The sequence below is a fragment of the Dermochelys coriacea genome, chromosome 2, assembly GCF_009764565.3.
Source record: "Dermochelys coriacea isolate rDerCor1 chromosome 2, rDerCor1.pri.v4, whole genome shotgun sequence".
Classification (NCBI taxonomy): domain Eukaryota; kingdom Metazoa; phylum Chordata; order Testudines; family Dermochelyidae; genus Dermochelys; species Dermochelys coriacea.
Genome location: NC_050069.1, coordinates 95,485,374 through 95,509,202, shown reverse-complemented (window position 1 = coordinate 95,509,202; position 23,829 = coordinate 95,485,374).

The window sequence follows — 23,829 nt, the reverse complement described above, 5'->3', positions numbered from 1 at the left end:
AAACCCCCTGAATGAGGGCCATCACCGGGACATTTAAAACTATGGTGAAGATACATTACCAGGAGAATGAATGACTGGGATATATTACTCCCTTATTTGTTACTCACATATAGATGAGATCCCCAAGAACCTATTGGCTTTGCTCCCTCTATGGAAGACAAGTGATTTAAATCAAGGCTCTTGTGAGGATAGTACAGAGGAGATAGGACAACCTGTAGGGAAGTATGTCACTTGTTTTAATGAGTCAGCTACTTCAAAAAGCTTGGTATGAGAGACATGCTGAAGAAAGATTTTTTGACATAGGCGATTTGGTGTTATTGTTGATTCCAGTGAGGAAAAAAATGCAAGATTGTTGGGAAGGACCTTTTGAGGTGATAGAGTGAATGAGGTCACTTATGCTACACAAAGGCCCCATGGCAGGGGAGCAGGGCAGACAATATATGTCAGTAACTGAAAGCTTACCATGAAAGGGAGATGGGAGTGAATATGACTGAGGGTGGGAGAAGAAACAGAATGAGGGAGAAGTGAAGGGACTGATGAAAGGTCATGCTGCAGGTAAGTGTCTGAGCCAGGAATAGAACACAATTTTTCTAACTCATAGTTCAGTGCCCTATCCACTGGGTATGCTTCCTCCTGGGTTTATTAAAATTGAGTTATACCATTTTTACAACGGTGCACATGAGAAGAGAATCTGGCCTAATAATGTCACTTGCTCCAGGAACAACAAAGATAATAAGAATGAAAATATGTGGATCACTGACACTGTTAGACCTGGATCCGTAGCTAGTTTTCAGTCTGTGCATGAGTTGACTGCAACTGTAATGTCAAAATTAAACAAACACCAATGGGGAACAAGAAGATGGGAGAGAGTTACTTAATTATTTTTAATTAATTTTAATTGCTGACATTTACAACGGTAGTTTAGCATCCTGAATTCTTCTCCTCACCCTTTCCTGATGACATTGGGATTTCTGCCAATTTTTTATTGCTTTGGGTTCCCCTGGTGCTTTTTAAAAATGAAGAGCTTCTAACAGGTGAAAAGTTAAACAACTCAGGGGACTCCAAGTGACTACAGAGAAACAGGCTAATAGTTTAAACCTTAACCTTAACTCTTTATTCAGTCCGGGGGGCAGAAATAGGATGGTACATCAGAAGGAAGCTGCAATCTATTTTGCAGGATTTGTGTAGTCATATTATATATTGTAGCTCCGACTGCATGGAGAACAGTATGCAAATGCTATAAGATTTAAGAACCATTAGGATTAACTAAAAGAAACACTTTTTATAACATAAACAGTTTTTTGCTATTTGCTGGGTTGTTGGAGGATTTTTTATTTATTTATTTATTTATTGGTCAAAAGGGGCACACATTTTAAGGCAAATCTTATTAGCCAAGATGGAAAAAGATCCAATACTGCACTGGCACTGATGATATAACGGCATATAGCTTTTTACATACTATAATCCATTTATGGGTAGTCATTTTTAGATGACTATTTCTTAAGAAGCTGCTTGCAAATGTTTTCACAACTCCCTGAAGTTCTCAGCTGGATTGCTCCCAGACACTCTCATTGCCTTCAATGTGTTGATGCTGACCCAGGCCTGCTTTTGCCCTGAATCCACAATGCATTAATTACTGACAATATTCTCTCTACGGATGCTTAAATAAATTGTTAGTCTCAAAGGTGCCACAAGTACTCCTGTTCTTTTTGCGGATACAGACTAACACAGCTGCTACTCTGAAACCTATTACAAAGGTGGTGTTGTTTTAAAAAATAATTGAAATGCTCCATCTATCCTGCATTGGTGTATGTGTTCTCTGCTAGATGTGTAGCTTCTTCATATCATTGATGGGCTGCTTGATGCCAGCATTTTCATGATTGGTCCCAATATGCTAATCAATTATGTGACTAGGTAGATTAGCCAGACTAGCCAGAAACTCTACAGATCTGCTAATTTGCTATCAAGAGAGCCCATATTGCAACTGAGCTATATGTAGCCCTCCAGGTCAAAAGCATAGAATGTTTGTATTGTTGGTCAGTGAAAAAGCCAGTGTCTTATATTGGTGTTTCTGATAAGCTATGTTCATAGGAATTTAAAAAAAAATAAAAAAAATCATTAGCATTCCTATAACAGATCTACTTTTGTTTTTTAACAAACAGTTAACAAATATTTCTACAAAAGTTCTATATTTATAGAAAATGGTCACATACCGTATGTAGATAAAAGCACAGCTGGATATTTTTGAAGGCATGAGTTTTTTATAAATATAGAAATTCGGTAATTATAACCGTTGTGCCATCGTAATAAGCACAGCTGGGGAATGCTGCTGCTGCTTCTATTTCTTTGGCTGTGAACCTAAATTCAGACTTAAAAGTCCCTACTGTCTCGTCTGCATCTTTGTTCTGTGCAGTGGAAACAACCTAGGGACACCACAGCTAAATATATGACTCCTTTCCCCCAACTAATGATCAGTAGCATGATCAAATGCCCACTGAAGACAGTGTAATAGCTTCCACTGACTCTGGATCAGGCCCAATGCCTTCTGCTGAGTCATGTAATCAAGCCACTACAGGGGCTAAAGAAAAAGCAGGAATTGAACACAGCAAGATTCTGAGAGCTGTCCAAAGAACAAAAAATGATGTTTCAGTTAAGTTGTCATCAGAGAACTCATCTTAGTGGTTGTTGGCTCATAGTGGTTAAGTATTACTTTTATTTATTTCTTGTTTAAAAAAGAAAAAAGGAGGAAAAACAACTATTGATAGAATGTTTAAACTAAGGCTCAGAATGGAAATGAAGTGATATTAACAATACAGTGACCAGCCTCCCAATAGTAAGATGATCAAAATTACTTTAAAAACTTAGACTGTAAATTTACGCAGCTTGTTGTTAACATTCCAAAAGCTGCCTACTCATTAATCTGTGCAGTTTTCACTCACACTCCACTTGAAGTTTATAGAGTACACAATGGGGAAAATTGATGATAAATTGTAAACTGAAGCTACTGGACACAATAGGCAATGTATTGTATAATTTTTGTTTGTTTTTTAAACACAACTAAATGAAATTTTCTTTGTATTTCACTTCTGGACTTCCTGCATTAACATCAGGACAATAATTCTTTGATTTGTTTGTTCAGCACATGTTGTACTACTTTGTGTAAGCGGGGGAATAGTCCTGCTGTTGTGGGGAACCTTCCTGGCTTCTGTACTACCCCGGTGAAGTGGGCTAGCAAAAGGATCTGAGTCCTCGCTCCCTCTTCTTTTACCCAGTGGCCTCCCTGCCCTTGAGGACTCCCCTTCCACTCTCGTGTCTGGCAGAATCCTCGTAACCCCAACAAGGCTGGGTCCAGAATTCCTGGGGAAATCGACCCCCAACCCTGCTGTGGTCACCTAGGACAGGGGCTAGGGTGTCCCCACTCTGGGGTACTCTCTCTGCATTGGGCACTTCTCTGACCCACTGACCGTTACATACAAGTTAAAGCAAATGCAAGTTATTTAATCAACAATTAATTTTAAAAAGAATAAGAAAAAATGGAAAAGGTTAAAGGAAACACATCACCCCGCTCTGTGGCAGGGAACATCACAAACAGTGTCTCTGGAGTGTCAGGGCAGTTCACAGTCTGTTCCTTGCAAGTCCCAGGCCTTCTTCTCAGGCCCTGGCTGTGCTGCAGGGATGCTGTGGGTTGGACACTTGCTCTGGTGATGGCCACACACTCTCAGGCTCTAAGTGGTAGGACCCTTCTTCCCAGTATCGCCCCTGCCCTGTCCAAGCCTGGCCTGCAGAGCCCCCTGGCTGAGGTGTCTCCTGTGCTGGGCCTGCTGCCCAGGGTCCCCCTTGGTCTCCCCAGCTTCACCACTCTGTCTCTGCACTGCTGCTGCTGCTCTGCCTCCAGCTTCCTGGGCTGCTTCTTTGGCCCCTCTGGCTCTGGTTGCTGCAGCTTTGCTCCCATGACAGGTCTGCTCTCTCTGGGCTGTGCCTCTGGCTTTAGGGCTGCAGCTCTGCTCCCAGATCAGGGTCTGCTCTCTCTGGGCTGCTTTTCTGCTCCCTCTGGATCTGGCACAGTTCTCCTCCCCAGCTCAGCTTGGGCCCCTGCTTTCTCCTTAGCTCGGCCCCACTCTGTGTGATGCAGGCAAATCCAGCTCACACAGAGGACGGGACCTCCCTGGCCTGCTGACTCTCTGATTAGCCTGCCCGCCCTGTCATTCAGGCTGACCTGGAGCATTGGCCTCTCCCCATTGTTGCATGGGGGCTGTTAGTCTCGGGGTCCTGATTCCCCATCGACCCTTCCCCCTTTTTATTATTGGGAGCTAGGAACTAAAACACCCCCACTGAATGTTAGTAAGGGGGCAACAGTCCCCTTACATTTGTTAGGGGCTGATCTGCATTTGCCGGTTCTGCAGATGTACAAAATTAGGCTGGGGCAAAGAATATCTCCTAGATACACCTTTTGTAATCTGACGAACCTGCATTCCGAAGCTCGGAAGCTGCTCTCTCTTTGCATCTTGAGCACTGGAACACAAGATACCTCAAAAGTTGCCAGGAAGACTCACCCACACTGCCTCTCTTCACCAGCCAGTGGAGCTATCTGACTGTGCAGGTGTAGCAGGGGGTGTACTCTGCCCTGGGAGAAGTTCTGCCCCTTTGCAAACTACCAAAGCATAACTGAGTCCTAGATTAATATTTTTTAATTATTAAACAATGTATAGTGATCCATCAGACCTCTGCCCCATATGCACTAGGAGGGAATAGACACATCGCCTCCTGTACACTCCACACAATTCCCCAAACTGTAGGGAGTTGGGTCTGCAAGGTGTCAGGGACAGAACTTGAGTGGGTGTTGGTGTATTGTCCTCCTTAAGCTCCCCCTTAAGTCCCTTACACTACAGCATTCCTCCTATGACCAGCTACAATGTCTATAGGGCCATAATCGGCCAGGGGTGAAATACACATTATGAATGATGGCTCTGAGCTATAGTGTTCAAATACAGCTAATTAAACAGCCTTTGGCTGAAGGACTCTATTTTGAATTTATGAAGGAAGATTATGAGTAAGAATGAGAAACAAATAGTCAATCATGTCTATATAAGCCTTGTCTGGACTATTTCACCATGTACAAGAATAATCCCACAAAGGCTGTTTAAATTGCAAAACCACAATCTCTCATGGTAAAGCAGCCTCAGGGTATATGACAAATTAACTAAGTTATGTGCAGCAAGATAAACAAAAGGACTATATAAAAGTTTAACAAGGAAATATTGTATATTGATTGCATACATTGTTGGATTTTTTAGTCCACCAGCACTTTGAATGACATGCTAATAGGCAGACAATGGAGTCCTGAAAGTAATAACTTTATAGTTTTCTCAATTAGTGCATATGTCAAATAGATTTCTGCAGAGATAATTATATGACATTTGATAATGATACGTTAAGAAATATATTTTTGCAAATAGCTTTTAATACTACTAGAAGATTTTACACAATTTGAATATTTGCTATAATTATTCACTTTCATACATATTATTTGATGACTCTTATTGCAGGCACTGAATAGAAAGTTAAGATCTATGGAAATGCGTTCATTCATCCTTGTCCTAGTTTTTGTCCCCATAACATGAATGGGCCTGATTCTGCATTGTCTTACGTAATCATTTATATCTTTGCAAAAAGGAGTCGAGTAGAAATCAGAACGGTAGAATTGTACACCCACTTTGTACAAGTATAAATTACTGCACAAGCTAAAAGGCTGTGGTGAGGTCTATACTACCGGCGCTCTAGCAGCATCTAGCAATGCCACTGTAATCCCATAGTTTAGATTTAGACTACAGTGATGGAAGGTGTTTTTCATTGCTGTAGAAACTCCACCTCCCCAAGTGGTGGTAGATAGGACAAAGGAAGCATTTTTCTATTGTCCTAGCTGTGTTTTTATACCACTGACACTGTTGCTCTGTCAGCCTAAGTTTCAAGTACAGCTCAGACATTAGATGCACTGCATCAGCTTGTTCAGAACTGCAATCCTGTTCCTAATCGATTGCCCAGTTTTGCAAAAGTACAGGATTTACAAAATGGTTGACAGGCAAGCGCTTCAAAATTGTTAGACAGCAGAGCTCCAGCGAATGCTCACCTGACTCCTTGACTTGCCTTTCTTCTCAGCCTCTCTCTCCCTCTCTCTTTTTTTTTTTTTGGTACTGATTGCTTATGATTTACTATAGCTTAGATTATGCAGAAAGAAACAGAGATGAAGATAGCCAGAAGATTGATAGTTTACCATTCATTCTCTGTACCCATATGGAGAGGGAATTGTGCATGGTATTTATATAAAGGTCTAGGACTGAAAAAAAATCAACTAAAATAACTAATTGGTATTAGAGATGTTGTGGGTGCAAGTGTCTTTCTGCATCCCTTGAAAGTTACGGCTCCTTTTGGGGAATGACAGTTCAGAGCGGCACATTGTGTTACCTCGGAAACAGCAGTGGCAGCATATATATATTTAGATTGAAAGTATTTATTTTCCTGCACATTTCTATACAGCATTGCCTTTTATTTAAGTTCTTAATGCAGTCAGTCCTTTGCTATTACAGCTACGCCTTACTACTCTTCAGTCAACCACTGTTGCCATGTGAGCAAAGTTTTATTATTATAATTTTTTACTTATTCACATGCACAGCTGCATCTTTATTAAATCAGAATGGTTTACAGGAAAAAAATTAAAAGAAAATTATTTACACCTTTGAGCCCAGGAATGTTTGCATTGTCATGACATGTCAACTAAGAACTGGCCTATACAGTGGGGTAATCTGACCTATGGGTGGGTGTGATTTCTAAAGCACACTAGCATCCTGAGCATTACTTGTTCCATGTAGACTCTGCTGGCATGCACTAAAGGGTCTCTGCTGTGCTTTAACATATTACTGTTTGAAAAAGTACTGTGTTAAAGCATATTGTGGAACCTTTAATGCACACCAGCAAGGTCTATACCAGGGGTCAGCAGCCTTTCAGAAATGGTGTTCCGAGTCTTCATTTATTCACTTTAATTTAAGGTTTCGTGTGCCAGTAATACATTTTAACATTTTTTAGAAGGTCTCTCTCTATAAGTCTATATATTATATACCAAAACTGTTGTCGTATGTAAAGTAAACAAGGTTTTCAAAATGTTTAAGAAGCTTCATTTAAAATTAAATTAAAATGCTGATCTTATGCTGCCGGCCTGCTCAGCCCGCTGCCAGCCTGGGGTTACGTTCACCTAGGCCGGCAACAGGCTGAGCGGGGCCTGCGGTCTGGGGTTCCATCTGCCGGCTCCTGCCAGCCAGGGTCCCGGCTGCCAGCCCCGCTCAGCTCGCTCCCGGTCTGGGGTCCCGGCCCTGCCCACATAGAGTGGGTACCTACCTTCTCCCTGGTTCTAGTCCATTCTCTTCCTCTCTCTCTGCACTGAGCTGAGGGTGGGAGTGCACTGAGCACAGAGGTGGGGGTGAAGGAGCAGGCTGGGGGTTGGGGTGAAGGGTCTGGCCAGGAGCTAGAATGAGGGAGGGGGCTCAGGGTTGGGACAGGAGGTTTGGGTGTGGAACACTTACCTGGGAAGCTCCCATTTGGTGCAAGGGGTGCAGGTGGGAATGTGTGGGGGGTGCAGGAGCTCCCGTTTGGTGCTCAGGGTGGGGATGGGAATACGGAGGGTGCAAGAGTCAGGGCATGGGCTGCGGGAGGGCTGGATATGTGTGTGGGGGATGCAGGAGTCAGGGCATGGGGGAGCTGGGTATGTGTGGGGGTGCTGGGGGTGTGGCAGGGCTGGGGGTGCGTGAGGGGGGTGCAGGGGTCAGGGCAGAGAGCTGGGATGTTGTGTGGGGTGCAAGGGTCAGGGAAGAGGGCTGGGTGAGTGTGTGGGGGTGCAGGGGTCAGGACAAAGGGCTGGGAGGGTGTTGGGAGGGTGCAGGGGTCAGGGCAGAGGGGTGGACGTGTGGGGGGTGCAGGGGTCAGGGCAGAGGGGTGGGTGTGAGGGGGGTGCAGGGGTCAGGGCAGAGGGCTGGGGTAATCAGGGTGCTCACAGTCCCCTGCCCTGAGCGGCTCATGGCAGGGGGCTGAAGCGGATATGTCCTGATTCCACCGCCCCCCTGTCCCCACAGCCCCGTCCCCACCTCTTTTCTGCCTCCTCCCCGGAGCAGTGCGCGTGCTGCGGCTCCACTCCTTCCCCTCCCTTGCAAGGGCCATCAGCTGATGGGCAGCAGGGAGGGAGAGGAGCAGGGGCAGGAACCCAGCATGGCGGGGAAGAGGCTGGGAGGGGGGACCTTGCCTGCCCTGCAGCAGCAGCCGGCAGGACCAAGCTTCTTCACCCTGCCCCCATGGGAGGGGGACGGAGAAGAGCGGGCCGGGGCGGGCAGGATTTTAATGGCACACTGCGGCCTGCCAGGGTCCCGGCCTGGGTTCGGCAGCCGGCTGAGCAGGGCCAGCGGCCAGGACCCGGCAGGCAGCAGCGTGCCATTGAAAATCAGCTCGTGTGCCATCTTTGGTCTACACCAACCAATTAATAGGCAGCACATTAGTGCACTTTAGAAAGCATACCCCTATTGAGTGCATTTCCCCACCATGTAGACAAGCCCTAATAAAATCATACAAGGCGGCCTCCATTTCCTCTTATTTCACATCAACACTAAGCAGTAGGATAGTTGTCTACAAGAAAGATGCTTGGCAGGAAAGAGGGGACAAGGAGCAAGGAATCTTGGGTTCTAATTTATGGTTTTGCAAATGAATTGCCATGTGACCTTTAACAAGTCATTTAAACATTTAACATTGTCCAGTCTCTAATGGGGTAATAGGGCACTAATACCTACCTTACTGGGTTAACGGAAGCTTGCAAAGTGCTTTGAAATCCTCAGAAAAAAAGCTCAATATAAATGTACAGTATTATGATCTTAATTCTTATACTTGTATTAGCCTTTCCCTGATGAAGGGAAACAATTACATTACAGTTTTAAAATATAGCATGATTCAGCTGTCAGGAAGTTATTTTAATATTTCAAGGCATTAACTTTTCTCCCTTCCTTAGATGAATGGCTTTACTCACAATAAATTTTTTTTGGTAAAAAAAATATAATGTACAAATTAATGAACACTTGCTCAAAGTCAAACATACAAAAAAAAAGCAATTAAATATACAACAAATTCCCTGACTACCATTCATATCAGAATATATCAGGAAAAGATACTGGAAAAATAAAAACAAAAACAAACCCCCCAAAATAAAACAAGGACTCCTGTAGAGGTGGTTCAGACCTGCCTACACTGGCACACCAAAAAGCCTTAGGGGAAAACAATACAAAAATTTCAATAAAATTCAAATGGATCCCAACTATACAAATCTCCTCTCCAACTTCATCAAAATCAACACGCAGATTCACGTTTCCTCTTTCCTCACTCTCAGTCTATCATTTTTTCTACTCTCATTTTTTCTGCCCTTGCTTTCACTGCTGCTTGTCTGCCCTTCTGGAGCACCGTTCCCCATGGAGGAAGAGGAAGTTGTTGGAGTGGTGCTGCATAATATCATATACAAAAGGAGTCCTGTCTCCTCATTTCTCTTCAACACCTCCAATTCCACAATGAGCTGTGGAGCAGGAGCAAGTATAGTTGAGAAGCAGAGAGCTCCGTGCAGAGCTGTAAAAAGGAAGATTCTGCCAGGGTGACCTATTTCTTGCCTATCAGCTGCAGGGAGTGTTGGCATTAGTGGAGGGCAGAAAGTGAACAGTAACACACAAAAAAGTTTCTGACAGCCAGCCAGGAAAGCTGGAAGTAGTGAGAGGTGAGCCAAAGTGTATGTGAAGACAGAGGAGAAAGCCAGCATCTCTGGCCAAAAGCCAGGGACTTGGCAGATGTGGTTATATGCAGCATTCAACTAACTATAACAGCCAGAATATTATTCTTTCATGTCCTAACTTTTTCAATTTCACACACATTTCATGGCTGTGCAAATTAATTTCCCTGGGCAACAAAATAGAATGCAAGGGCCTGATTCTGATCCTAGACCATATTTAACTCCATTAACTTCAGCAGAGTTTCTCTCACTATACATTTTAGAATGACAAGTGTTAGTAGACTGGAATCAGGCCCCCAAAGATTTAAAGGGTCTACACCCCACAGCTATTATCAATATGTTTATATATTATCCGAATTTGAACAATAAAGTATTTTCTAATGGCTAAAGCACAAAAATGGGAGTCAGAGAATCCAAGTTCCGTTTCCTGTTCTAACATTGATTTGCACAAGTCAGTCAACTAATTTGGGTATTTCAACATCTGCAAAATAAGTTCAACAGCCCTGGCAGTGCATTGACTGTTTGGTTGGTAAATTGATCAACAAAGTTTATATGTAATGTACACTCACAGCTGAATACATCGTGAACATCTGCAGTTTTTTTAAGTTGAGGTACAAAGATATAAAAACCTGAGAATGTTGGAATCTTAGCCAATTGGAATAATACTGTATTTTATTTAAAAAAGGTAAAATGGGTCCTTGGCATAAATGATAGTGACGACTTGAAGCCTACCTTAGAACATAATTGCCACAGGTTTCGAAAGTTAAGCCTGATAGCTGATTAAATATCAGAAGAATTTTTATAAGTGACCATAACTTAGTGTGAGTTGTCTTAGTCTACTCAGCTGTTTTACTTTCCTTTTTTTGTGTATTGCTTATGAAAGATGCTGAATTTACCACCCTTTAGCATCTGAAACCTTATGTTGCTCTTGCTGACCAGCGGCTAGTACCCACTAATTTCTCTCCACCAATATGGCTCAAAAATGAGCTGAAGGGAACAGTTCTAGGACAAGAAAATAGTTTAATCTCTGTATCAATTCAATACTCTCCCTCTATGCTGAAACTGCCAAAAAAAGCTGCAAGTTTCATGGTCAAGTTGTAATGTGGACAGTTGTCCTCTATGAACTGGACTCCTACAACAAACATTTCACACAGACCCACAATAGCCACCAGAAGATAATGCAGTTCAGAGACTATTGACCAGAGCCCCATTCAAATGAGCATTTTACTGTACAGGGGACATATTCTTCGGTAATTATTAATCTCCTGAGCCATAACCTCCTTTTTGTCTGTTAATCATTTCTTCTACAAAGCAGATCTATTTTTGAAAGCTTTAAGGATACAAAGATAGGAAGAAAGGCAAGAGTAGATTGGGGTGTATTTTTTAAACACCTCATCTCAGTCTTCCACTTGGTTAAGGGCCAAATTCTCTCCTGAGTTATACCAAATTCAACCCCCATATGCAAATCAGTGAAGAATTTGGTTCTAAACAACCCTAAGAGAATGCAGCACTTCGAGAGGCACTGATTAAAGGGCCCAGGACTGCAGTCTAATTTTTCAGCTCAATGATTTTGTTTCTGTGTTAGCAAGTGCACCTGGTAAATCTTTACCTTCATAAGACTGTGTGTCTGTACAATAAAATCAATTTATTAGGGAAAAAAACAAAGGGAAATGAAAAGATGGAAAACATAAGGAAGGGTAAAGGCATGCAAGAGCGAAGGAAGTCTAAGAGATCATGTGACTAGCTATTTATTTTCAAGCCACCAAGGTGGCAACCCTATAAAATACTGATGGACTACCACAATGATTGACCTCTAAATTGTCTTCTAACATTACACTGCGTATTTATAGCTATTTTAGAGCTGGGAGAAGGTTAGATTTATTTGCCTGTAGAATACAATTTATACTCTCAGTCTCCTGTGCTCCATTTTACATTTTCTAAAGTGCACTAAATTTAATACTTCCCAGTTATCAGCTCTCTGATGAATACAGACAGTTGTAAACAAGACATCCTGTTTCTGGGCTGGTGAGGGTTGTAGTCTCATATTCTAACATCATGTCACCCTGTCCATGACTCACAGTCCTGCTTGTTGGCTGTAAATGATGTGTCACTCTAACTCCTAAGATAATATGTATAAAAGTACTTAATTTGCTTTGTGTCTTGGAATGTAAAAGTCAGCAAAAATAAAAGCACTCATTTATAAACAACAGCAAAAAAACAACAACAAAACAAAAATAACCCACAACAACACATGGGATGGTTGATGACAGATAATCATACACTGTACACTTCTAAACTTAGGCAGCTCATTATTCTTCAAAATCAGAAAGATAGTTTGGTGCTAAAATTGGACTCATGTTGTATATCAAAGCAACTAGATTTATAAAAACTGCAAATAAGAAAGAGAGAAGATGTATTATTTGACCTATAATATGTCTCCTCATGCAGCAGCTGGAGATGGGAAGCAGGGCAACTGAAAAATAATTAGAAATCATAAAAGTTTTCTATGTAAGCTACCAAAGATCCCCAAGTAAGATCAAAGGAGAGTCTTCAAAAGAATTGTAGGTTATGTGGCTTCAGAGGGAATTGTGCAGCTGAAAACTCATGCAATGCTTTGGACATATCAGGATAAAAGGTTGATATGATCTGTTTCACTATAATAACATAACATGAAAAGGTGAAGATGTCATACGACCTCCCTTTCTTCTACAGTCAATCTTGCCACATTTAATAGACTAAGCAAAGTTAGACTTAGTCAATAATTCATTGGAAGCCCTCTAGGGAGTGTAGGTGATACTCCTCAGAGCTATTGGCTATTCAGTGGTTGGTGGTACTCTGCCTTCTGAGTCAGTATTGAACAATTGCCCCAGTACAGAATTAAAGAATGGTATTGCACTACTAAGGGTGTATTCTGCTGGATGAGATCTAAAACCAAGACTTTGTCCCCTTGTGGTTGCTAAAAATCCTGCTGGACTTTGTGAAAGAGCAGGGCTGTTAACCACCTGTGTCCTAACTTCAATTCCTCTTGATTTTTCATTTGGGTATGATCTTCTATATAGCAGAGCTCATAACGGAACACATGTCTTTATGGACAGTCATTTTGATTTGAAAATAATTTTATTTCCAATACTTTTGAATTCTCTTTCAACCAATATCTGAGCGCTTGAACTTCACCAGCATAAATCCTCATGAAAAGCCATTTTTTACCTAGAAAATTTCTCCCAAATTGTCTACTTGACTGTAAAATTCACAATTTGAAACATTTGCTCTATTGGCCAATTACATATGTTGGCAAATCAGCAAACAGAAATAACAAAGGAGAACTATTTTTATAACTTATTATGTGAACTTACCCAAGATGTCTTAGCTGATTGAACTGTTTTCCTTAGAATTATAACATTTAAATTGGTATTTCCCAAAGTATGGGTCATGTTTTCTTAAGGGGTGAGGCATGAAGGAGTACCCAGTGTGGGACATGCAACAGCAGCCATGTAAGTTTCCTCCATGCTGCTTGCTAACATGACTTGTCTGCAGGGGTACAACAGAGTTCCTTTTTCTGAAGAGGCTCAGCTTTCAAATTTTTGTTAATTCCTGATTTATATGACTCAACTGCAGGAAGGATGAAATTATTTTCCTCTGATGCAGTTGCCCCCTCCCTGAATTTTTAATGTGAAATTAATTCAACCTGGGACTTACAATAATACTTCTGAAGAGCAAATATTTTGGTTTTGGAATGCTTTAGAACAAGTATCAGATATTGCGCTCCCCTCCCCCCACACAAAAAAGAAAAAAAAAGCAGAGAAGGATACACTCAAACCCTCCTCCCAGTCATACAGGAAAATATGTCTTCATTCACCAGTTTAGATCACCAATTGAATATTGGGCTTTGTTTATTCATATACTGAACTTGTTTCTTTGTATACTTTATACAAAGTATAAACTCTTCTTTAAAACTGCCTATACCAGGAGGGCTGGGTCCAGCCAGCTCTGTTCAATTATCAGGCCCAGCTGGGAAAGGATTAGATGGATCCCTATAAAGGGCTGAGAGAACTCAGCTGAAGGGAGATTTGGGGGAGTGTCTTGGCTTGGCTTGACCTCGCTTGGCTTCTGTAGTAAGACTTGAAGCGGGGGACTGGATGAGCTTCACCTTCTTTCAACACAGAGAGGCAAGGGATAGAGCCTCTAGGAGGTGTAGCTAGTGTGAATAGAGGACCTGCTTTTTATTGTTTAAACATAAAATTTAGACAAAAGATCAAATCACTGCATCTTGGGCAAGGACCTGAAAGACTTGGCGCATAGCACTGTATCCAACTGGGCTGAGCAGACAGGCTAGCAGCAGAGATTGCCCTTTATATTTCTGGAGGCCCAGTGGTGCTGATTTCTTGATTAGGGACTTGAAAAAGCACCTGAAAGGGAAAGCAAATGAGCAGCTATCCGAGCCTCCCACCTTTCCCCACTGAAAGTGTTTGGGACATGGGTATATCAAGGCCAAAGGGAAATTGTTTTGCAGGAACTTAGAGCAAAAGCACTTCCTTGCTCCTATTACTTGTTTTTCCTTCTATGTCCCTTGGCACATAAGTTGCATTCATTTTGAACACAGCCTGAATACCAGCTCAGTTCAAGCTATGCATCTTTGCCACTTACACACATTTGCTGTCCTATAACCAACATTTAAATTATACTGTTGCTGAATTTGACCCTGAAACTGCTTATTCCAGCCTTATACTGGGGCTGAATTTTACCCATTATTATGTGCAGTGGCTTCAATTAAAAACTTGACAAACATTTATTTGGGGGTACAAAGCCATAGTATTTGATGTGTTGTATTTAGAATTAGAACACTAACTCCATTACAGAACTTTATATCTGTAGATTTGAATATGGAAGTCAGAGGAGAGGACATGTCCAAGGTCCCACAGCAGGTCAGTGGTAGGCTGAGAATAGATTTCAGGTTTGCTGACTCCAAGCCCAGTGGCCTTGCTGCTTGACCATGTTATTAATTACTATTTGCCTAGGAGCCCCAGACGTGGACCAGGACTCTGTTGTACTAGGCACTGTACAAACACAAAACAAAAAGATGTTCTGTGCCCCAACAAGCATATAAAATAGAGACAACAGGTGGATATAGACAGATAGGTATAGGTTGTGAAGGGCCTTCAAAGTGAAGACAAGCAGCTTATGCTTGATGCAACAGAGAAGGGGGAACCAAAGAAGGGTTACAAAATGAAAGGTAACATAATCAAAGTGATGACCTAGGAAAATGACCTTTTCAGCAGCATTCTGAATGAGTCTGAGCAGGTCAAGAATGCGTTTGTCAAGGCCAGAGAAAAAGATGTTGCAATAACTGAGACATGAGAAGATAAAAGCATACACAAGAGTTTTAGCTGTGTGGATGGAGAGGAAAGGCCTTACCTTACAGAAGATATAAAGGAAGAATTGACAAGATTTAGACACAGCCACACATCGTCTCAATAAAGAATAACTACAGATATGCATCTATGTGCATACAGAAATGGTAGACCTACCACAGTTGTTACCTTTACCTGAAAATGTTGTGCCAGGTCTTCAGCTACTGTAAACCTGTGTAGCTTGACTGAACTCAATGCTTGCTGATATACACCAGCAGATGACACAACTATGTTATCATGTTGTGAAACTTGGTGAGCCTAATGACCTTTTTTCATGCACTATATTAAACATTTCATACCTCTTACATTTTATTCCTGTTTTCTAAAATGTCCACAACTACAATTTCTTTCTCTATGTCCTTTGAAACCATCATTACAACACAGTGAATCATCCCCCTTTCATTGTGAGACTGATGACTTTTTCCACTGTAGCATGATTCAGTTAGGGTGACCAGACAGCAAGTGTAAAAAATCGGGATGGGGGTGGGAGGTAATAGGTGCTTATATAAGAAAAAGCTCCCAAAATTGGGACTGTCCCTATAAAATTGGGACATCTGGTCACCCTACATTCAGTACTATAATAGAATTCCTCTTCCAGCCTCCAGGGGTTCTTTAAAATGGTGTTCAACTAATCATCCAATTGCAGCAATGCTCGTAGGATCAAATTTTTGCCCTTAGATATAGATGTGCACAGCTTGAATGTAACCCCTTACCTCCAACTCCATATGAAACTATTTTCCACCCTCAAGGAAAATGGAAATCCTAAGGCTGCTGCTTATCTCAGGATCTTTCCATGAGAGTGCAGCACTTTGAGTTTTGATTCATCACCAGGTCTGCTGCCAGGTATTTGAATAAAAGTCACTTCATACAAGTGATGCAGCATCTGGACCAGAATGTCTAGGTTAAACTTTGGCTTCCAGTTATTGGTGTTGATATTTGGTTCTAATAATTGGTATTGGGTTCTGCCATGTCATAAGAATTGGATTATGGTTTATTCATCTATTTTTATGATTAATTATTCACCATTATTAATTTTTATTTTTATATTTTTGTATTGTTGTAGGACAGGAATCGGCAACCTTTGGCATGCAGCCCACCAGGGTAAAGCCCCTTGGCGGGCCGGGCCAGTTTGTTTACCTGCCGTGTCCGCAGGTTTGGCTGATGATGTGGCAGGTAAACAAATTGGCCTGGCCTGCCAGGGGGCTTACCTTGGCGGGCGGCATGCCAAAGTTTGCTGATCCCTGTACATTGTAGGATAATTGTCCCTTCTGCAAATATGAGCATTTCATTTCCTTGCAACCAGTTTGCCAAGATCACCCAATAGTAAAGAGGAAGAAACTATTACATCCCTTTTCTTATTTCCAAGCTTCAGCTGTGTTGCCTGCTTATTCTACACCATATACACATTCACTGAGGGAGAATAAGTTAATAAGTACCCAAAAAAGAAAAATGATATCTAACAAAAACCTCAATCATATTGTGTCTTGGGGACCAACAGGAATTGTACAAAAAGAACACAGAAACACACATCTTTCCACTAGCCTATTTAGTTCAAATGAGAGGAAGCAATTTTTAACCTCATACATTGCATGAATTCTTGCAATGTCCTTGGATTTACCATATACCATCAGAGGAAGGACACCTTTTCATCCCTGTGGGTGTGTGCTGTATGCTACAGTCAAACACTGCTAGGAACTGAAGGGGGAAAAAAACCAAAACATCAAAAGACATGGAGCTATTCCCTACTAAATATACTAACAGCAACAACAAAATGCATTTCTTCTGAGGAATTCATTCATTGATAAGGATCAGTATGGGTAAATACCCATTGGCAAAAACATGTTGCTTTTGGAAATTTCATACTTCCCATTAAGCTTGCTATCTGGTATCATTCTTATTATTATCCATTATTAAGACTGGAACTTTTTAATTCATAGGGCAATTTCATTTTCTCTGGGGAAATTTTATTCCTGCAAAACCACTCCCTTTTGTCACTGGATCATTTTTGAAGCAATGAAAGCAGCAAGGCAAAACATTTCTGTTTCATGTCTCTGTCCTCCTTACCTCCCCCCCCTTTATTTATTTCATTTATTAGAACAAAAATGACAATTAAGTGACCCCCCCACACAAACAGGTAGGGTTGTGATACACTTGAATAGTACCCTACTCCACTGTTAGTCCCACTGAAGTTAATGGAATTGCCTGTGAATTACTCAGTGTGTGTAAGGACATCAGAATCTGGCCCTACATGAAGATCTCTTACAGCATCACAAGCACATTTTCTGGATTTTAGAAAACACTGAAATGCTATTTTCTCAGTCAGTATTGTACATCATGCAAAAATATAAACCTCTTGCAACACTATTCATATTTAGTGTGTGCAGAGATATCAATCTTCAGAAATGACTTGTGAGAGCAAGTGTATTATCTGTGACATCAAGGTTAAGTGCACTCTGTTGAAAGCAACTAGATGATGCCATTAAAAACATCCTAGTAAGATAGGTGTAGTACCATAAAATATGTGGATGATGCTTGGTTGATGGCAGGACAAGGAAAAGTAACTCATAACAGAGGAAGGGGAATAAAGCAATGCTAGAAAGGAGAGAGCATCGAACTTGACCAACTATCCTTTCTCCTGCCAGTTTCAATGGTCATTTTATCACTCTCCCTTTACTATCCTTCACTGAGGGTGATTTTACCCTTCATCTTTTGTGTATTAATGGACACGTCTTTCTTCCTACCACCACCTCATCAGCGTGATATTATTTTTCATGCAGTAGGGTTGTTGTTTTTTTAATCAGTAAGGAAATAAAAAGACAATTCAGACTGCCCGATCTTGTCAGACTCTAATGGTCTAATGTGGCTTGAATGTCTAATTTGATAGCACACTTATGCCTAACTGATGAGTAGTTAATCTCAATAAGAAGAAAAGCTCTCAGTGTATTGGGGAGTACTGAGGCAAAGCAGTAATTAAAGGAAGGCAATAAATGTCAGTGTACATAGGGCATTTTGCACATGTGCTGGTTCAGTTTAATTTTCTATATTTTATTCTCTTTCTGCACATAGATATAGTGAATGCTATAAATTATAGTGAAGAAACCATGTTAAAGGTAATAAACCTCAAAAAATCCTAAGGTTTAGTTTTGCTAAACACCTAAACGTTATTAATAAAACTAGTACAAAATGACACTGTTCTGAAGGTGAAGTATTAGCCCTAGAGTACCATATGAATGGTGATGTTAATGACAGATTTAACCTTATCAATGGTCACTATAACACCTTGTCATCTGATGCTCCTTTGTGTATAGGTCTTTCTCCCCAACCCCTGAGATGAGAGAAGGAGATACCTTTCCTCTTACATCCAGAAGAGGAAGGATGGTTCTTGTGATTAAGGAACAAGACTAGGATTGAGAATTTCAATTTAGGATCTGCCACAGAATCAGTGTGCCACTTTAGTTACTCAGTACTTCCCGTTCCCATCCATAAAATAGGGTTTAAACTTACCTCCTTCCTAGAGATATTGTAAGAATAAGTTCACTAACGTTTATGAGGCAGAAAAGTAGATGGAGGAGCTATGCTGACTCATGATCTCTCTCTAGGAACCAGCAGAGGAGAAGTCAAGGTTGGGTTGGTTCTTCTCTTTCCCTCATCCCTTATAGTTGGGAGAAGTGAGGGGCCCAGCAACTTACAAGCTGTTGAGTCTTGTAACTAAGGAGAGCTAGGATCTGTTTGGCAATTAGCATTGTGCTTTTTGGAAGAGTAACAGGGTTCAAATAAAATCCCAGTTGCTTCTTCCTACTTAAAATTCTCTTGTAACTTAAACTGTGGCATGTTGCTGCATGTAAAGTAGAATGGCTAAATCATTCCATCTCAGAGGAACTTCACAGTAGTAGTAAGTAAAGTGAACTTCTCTGTGTTCTTAGTTTGAGACTACGGCAGGTATGCAACAAATGGACTATAAATCTCATGGGAATAGGAGTTCCAGAAATATTTCCAACACTTCCTGAATTCATTTGTGTCAAACATATTATAAGCATACCAGATTTTCCTGTCAAAGCCAATCATAGCATTTTTGGGGTGGGCCTGTGATACAATCACCAACACATGTAAATGATTATTCTTCACTGCTATCACACTATTATGCATAGGGATGGCCTAAGGTTTTAGGGAAGATTCTTTGACCTGATTCTTTGGGATACACACTGACACTGGGTCCTTTTACATAAAAAAAAGTGTGTGGGATGGTTAAATGCACATTTAATTGCAGGAGCTGTGTTTTCCCTATTGGGATCTAATGAGAATAAAGATAAAATGCATAATGATACATTACCCCATTGGCTTCCGGTTCTTTAGAACAATCTGTATACATAAAGAAATATTTTCACTATATTTTACTTGACAGCAAATGTTCCACTGATTTGAGAGTTTATAGAGAGCAATATCTATGTTTACAATATTAGTACTTTAGGTTTCTCCAATGTTCTCTTCAGTTCAGGTATTCAGTTTGCAAAGAGGAAGTGAAGATACCTCGCAAGAAGCAGCAGAAGGCCTATATATATCATTATTACGGCTGCTGGAGCAAACAGTCAGAAGATGTTAGTCAAAATGACAACAGGATTTCACTTGATAGAAGTACTTTGTACTTGTTCTTTCTTGTGATTTCCACACATCCCTTGCTTTTGTTGCAGAATCTTCAGAATAATTAGGTAAGTTGATTTCTTCAGGCAATACTTGTCCAGTTGTTTTCTGATAGTAACAATATGATCTACGAGTTTGCAGATTTCATGCAACTCCTCTCCTGTATTTTCAAGTATCCCACTCATCTTATAGAAAATGATTCCCTAGCAAGCCAAAACGTAATTTAAACTATGACATTTTTCCCTAGCCAGAGTGCTTTCCTACACACACTGGTTGGCAAGCTTGTCTCACACAGCAAATTGAGCCATTAGAGGATATGCTGGATAAGGCAGACTCCTGTTTTGATCTCTGACTCTTGTAGCTCAGAGAACACAAGGACAATTAGCCATCCCTAAAATCATTTTTGTGAACAGTGCTGAACGTTTCCTGCTGCACTTGTGATGAATCTGAGTTAAGACACAGTTGTTTATATGCAAGACTGATCTATGTGCCGAGATGGGACAATGTGGGAGGGGATATGATGTCATGGCCAGGACTCTGAACTGCGACTCAGCAGACCTGAATTCTATTCCTAGCTTTCATTAACTTTCCTCATCTGTAAAATGGGGATGATGATGTTTCACTCCTTTTGCAAAGCATTTTGAGCTGGATGGATGAAAAAGTGCTATATTACAGTTAGGTATCATTTATGTGTGATCCTTATTTCAGCTATCTGTGCTGATGTGAATGTGAAGCTGCTTAGCATTCCTCAGATCAGTATAACTATGCACAGACTTTTAAAATGGGCATAGCCCTTCAAGGAGAAGTGCTCTCCTTATAAAAAAGTCATCCATGTGATCAGCTACAATGATGAATTTGATCATAGATTTGCTGGAAACCACAGTCAACAGCAGTGTGTTCCCATTTCAGCTCTGCAGTATTCTTACAAGTGCATACAACTGTGTGGTTTGGAATGTATTTGCTTTTCATGATGACCATGTCAGAAAACACCACTTGACTTTGTGTCATCCAGTGGTGGGTACTCTGGAAACATAAGTGATTGGTATTTTATATTGCACAACATGGTTTCACCGGTAATCTGTACAAGAAATGAGGAACGGGAAACGTTTTGATATTGACAAGTGTGCATACACAGAAAATCAATAAAGAAAAGTAATTCTGAAGATTCAAGAGAGAAATCCTTGAAGAAAAAAAACTCAAACAGTGAAAAAGAACAAACACAACAGAAGCAATAATATCTTTGATCCTTAATAATCTGTTTTCGTAACAGTTGATGTCATGACACCTGGTAAAAATACTGGAGTGATCACATCAGTCCATCTAACGGGATCATTTATTTCAAGAAGGACTGAGATCTATCTTGAATATTAGTACTGTGTAGATACAGACCTTATTCCTTTGGTAATAAGAAATATAGGGTCAGATTACTCACTCCATTATATCAGTTTTACACAAGAGTAACTCCACTGATTACAGTGGACGTACGTTTATAGCAGAATGAAGATCCTGGCCCATAATCTCACCTGAGTGTGACAGCTTTACCCAGACTTTGTCAATAGTCCTGCTAGACAATTGTAAAGGCCTCGGGGAATTTCAGCTAGACATGCACACCATACAACTCAGTTGTGACTTGGCGGGAACAGGAAGGAGTTACATTTTAATTATTGGTGGCAGATTGTTTGATATTCTGCCAAATGAGGACTTCAGTGAACTCTCATTAACTACAAGAGCTAGTTAGATATTTTCAAAATGTTCATGAAAACTTTGTAAAAAGTCTGTTCAAAAGAGCTCTTCAGGAATGTTCCATTGTCCTTGTGGGACACACAAAAAGAAGTAGTGCCATTTACTTTCACCGTTTAGGACTGGAAAAGTACAGAGGGGAAACAAAAATGAACAGGGGTATGGAACAGCTTCTGTACAAGGAGACACTAAAAAAAATTGGTTTCAGAGTAGCAGCCATGTTAGTCTGTATTCACAAAAAGAAAAGGAGTACTTGTGGCACCTTAGAGACTAACAAATTTATTAGAGCATAAGCTTTCGTGAGCTACAGCTCACTTCATCGGATGCATCGATGCATCCGATGAAGTGAGCTGTAGCTCACGAAAGCTTATGCTCTAATAAATTTGTTAGTCTCTAAGGTGCCACAAGTACTCCTTTTCTTTTTACTAAAAAAATCGGGACTGTTCAGCTTAGAAAAGAGATGATTAAGCTGGGGATACAATAGAGGTCTAGAAAATCATAAATGGTGAGGAGCAAATGAATAAGGAAATGTTATTTAGCCCTTCACATAACACAAGAACCAGGAGTCAACCAATAAAATAATAGGCAGCAGGTTTAAAACAAACAAAAAGAAGTATTTCTTCACACAAGTCAATCTGGGATGTCATGATGTCACATTTAGAAAAAAATTAGATAAGTTTATGAGGATAGGTCCATCAATGGTTATTAGCCAAGGTGGTTAGGAATTCAACTCCATGTTCCGGATGTCCTAAACTTCCAGCTGCCAGAAGCTGGGACTGGATGTCAGGGGATAGGTCACTCGGAATTGCCCTCTTCTATTCATGCCCACTGAAGCATCTGGCTCCGGTCACTGTCAGAAGACAGGATACTGAGCTAGATGGACCATTGGTCTGATCCATTTTAGCCATCCTTATGATCTTATATTTAGTCAGCCACTTAGTCTTTAATAAGGCTTTCAACATTAGGTCCCACAACAACAACAACAACCCCCCCCTAAAATAAAGAATTTTAATCCAATGAAAAACTATGAAACACCATAATTGTGATACACTGTGAAAAGTCCTTTTAAAAATAGCATTATATATACTATAGTAATATCTCTCATCAAATATTAGAGATTTTTTAAATATAATATTTTTATACCCAGCAGACAAATGTGTGTAGTGTAACAACAGAGTTTCAGGATCATCTTCAAATTGTATAATGGAAAATGGATAAATGCAAGAATTTTCAATGCATTAAATAAAGTGGAACAGATTTCTTCCCATAGCAAATGCAAGGCAAAGCTGACACATTTTTATGAGAAAGGGGATATACTTTGTTTTTGTAAATATAAAACAGAAAAAAAGCAAGTCAGTTGTGCTGTTTACTTAAATAATACTGAAATCTCCTTTGAGCGATATGTGCTAAAATCAGCACTTTTGACTTCATAATCCAAATGCATGAATTATTTTATCTTCCCATCAACAAGGAGATTATTATAAAATTGTTCTCCCAGCACCTTGCTGATTTAACACCAACATAACACCTTCCTTTTATTGAACTGCATACGCTTGATACTTTTTTCACTTTCTTTTATTGAAAATCTTACATATTTGACTAAAAGTCATGGGTAAATATCTTTCAGTTCCATTACAAAATCGATCATCTCTCTCTCTCTCTCTCTCTCTCTCTCTATATATATAGATTTAATACAACTATAAGCAAATCTACTGATCATGAAGCAATGATTGTCTACAAAAATGTTATCCAAACTAAATAACTCTGTTGCAGATGATCAAAATTATGTTTTTAATGAGGCTGAAGGCCACTTTCACATAATTAATTGATAATGCTGGATTGCAAGAATTACAAAGCCTTAAGGATATCTTCCCCCATCACTATGTGCATCCATACATTAGGATTTCACTGTAAGGCTCCTCTTTTCAGAAAGAAGAGTGAACTACTTGTGGCATACTTAGGCCCCGACCCTTCAGCACTTATGCTGAAGTCCTAGCAAAGTCAAGTCACTGAAATTTAACACATGAATAATGTTTGTAAAATCAGGGCCTTATTTAGGAACTCATCTACATATGCTTCAAAAAGAAAAAAATGGAAAGAATATTAAAAGAAACATTATTACTACTTGAATATATGCCTTATTTTCTAATAATAAATCATGAAAGATGAAGTATAAATATTGTCAGAATTATAAAAAAAGTCTTATTCTAAGAAACCCTACTTCAAAATTGTACAATATTT